General features: G+C 38.4%; 2 non-coding genes across 2 annotated transcripts; both read left to right on the top strand.

The window, feature by feature from the left end:
- The first annotated feature begins 733 nt into the window (after positions 1-733).
- On the top strand, positions 734-876 carry MIR2118e (microRNA MIR2118e). The gene has a single exon (NR_121112.1). It is a non-coding gene; the product is annotated as a microRNA MIR2118e (primary transcript).
- A 101-nt stretch (positions 877-977) lies between these two features.
- On the top strand, positions 978-1,097 carry MIR2118f (microRNA MIR2118f). Its single transcript, NR_121113.1, has one exon. It is a non-coding gene; the product is annotated as a microRNA MIR2118f (primary transcript).
- Positions 1,098-1,726: the final 629 nt, after the last annotated feature.

Raw genomic sequence — 1,726 nt, 5'->3', positions numbered from 1 at the left:
ATTAATACATGATAAATGTGTTTTTTCTTGTATATGTGAACTCCTCTAATATTCGTGATCTCATGGGATCAATATCAAGCAGGCATATATCGCATAGAACGCCACTAGTGCTCAGTTAGTATTGTCTTTTTTTCTAACGATCTTCAACCCATTCACTGATCTCTCATTCTTTGAAGACATGAACGAATCACAGTTAGTCCCCCTGTGCTATAGTTGCATTGATTAGTATCAAGGAGCTAGCTGTTGGCCTTTTAGAAATATCAAGGAATAAGATATAATAATCCCCTACCTACAAATATGTCACCTATCATTATACCAACGGATGCTTCCAGGCCCACTTCCATTGAGTAGAATATACGCAGCAGTGTACCATGCTGTAGCAAGTAAGTGCACACACTTATTTCCCTCACAAGGATTTTGTATGATCTTAAGTAGTGAGACCTTATATATATATCACACGCAGAATACCATAGCCTTCATCAATTCAGTCTTTTTATCCTTATTGTGCTAGGGCAGCAAGCTATGAAGAGGAAGAAAGAGAATATCTAAGAGCGGTGGGAATGGGAACATGGAGGAAAGCATCATGCAGACATTTGTCTCAGTGTTTTTCTGATGCCTCCCATTCCTACGGTTCTTAGGTACTCCTTCCTCTTCCTTTGGCCTGCAAAATTGTTGCGGACAAGGAAACAAATGCTGATGTGAAGGATAAAATGATGAGATCTTGAATGGGTAACCAAGGAAGTGGAAGAAAGAGAATGTCTAAGAGCAGTGGGAATGGAAACATGAAGGAAAGCATGAACTATGTTCTTTTTTCTGAATGTTTTCCTGATGTCTCCCATTCCTACGGTTCTTAGGTGCTCCTTCCTCTTCCTTTGGCCTGTGAAATTAGTTCTAGTGAAGAAAACATTATACACCCACATTTAAGTTTAAATGGTGAGGCCTTGAGAGTGGGTCAGGAAGAGGAAGAAACGAGTGTCTAAGAGCAGTGGGCATGGGAACATAGGGGAAAGCCAAACTTTCTTTACCTGTACAACTAAGGGTGGAGAACTGGAGATTAGTTTAGTGTTTCCCAATGCCTTCCATGCCTATTGTTCTTAGTTACTCCTTCCCCTTCCTTTTGTCCTACGCAACTTTTTTAGTAGATTCACATAATAGAGGTTTAGATACAGAGTTCATTGACACAGATTAAAAAAAAGAACAAAGAACCTAAGAACACACTGGAAACATGGGGAAAGCCTATAACAATATTTTCTGGCTACAATTAGCTCCCATATTCGTTTTAGTACTTTTCAGATGCATCTCATGACTAGTGTTCTTAGGTGCTCCACCCCCCCCAATCTCTGTCACATCGCTGACATATAGAATACAAGATATAAACTACATGGTTTCAGTTAGTCAGGTCATGGTTAAATTTACAGCATATGACTTAATGTAAAATTACCAACTAGATGTAGGCATAAAATCCCCAAGGAATTGGTTCCTAACTATGTCAGTTAATTTAATAGTAGTTGTAGCAATTTTTAGAGATTCAACCTAGGTCAAAGATAAGGCTGCATAGTTGTATACTTGTATGCACCTTTGGCGGTTGCATTATGCCGAAGGTACATGCACTAGTATAGGGATAAAAGTCGAATCAACTTATGTATAAATCAGTATACCTATTTTTCTATATGTAAGTTGCCTTATACTTTTGATACAAGTTAGTGTTTGTGACTCTTTTTTTAAG

This window comes from Zea mays, chromosome 10, assembly GCF_902167145.1.
Source record: "Zea mays cultivar B73 chromosome 10, Zm-B73-REFERENCE-NAM-5.0, whole genome shotgun sequence".
Classification (NCBI taxonomy): domain Eukaryota; kingdom Viridiplantae; phylum Streptophyta; class Magnoliopsida; order Poales; family Poaceae; genus Zea; species Zea mays.
Note: the sequence above shows the minus strand (reverse complement) of the source record. Positions and strands in the feature narration are given on the sequence as shown.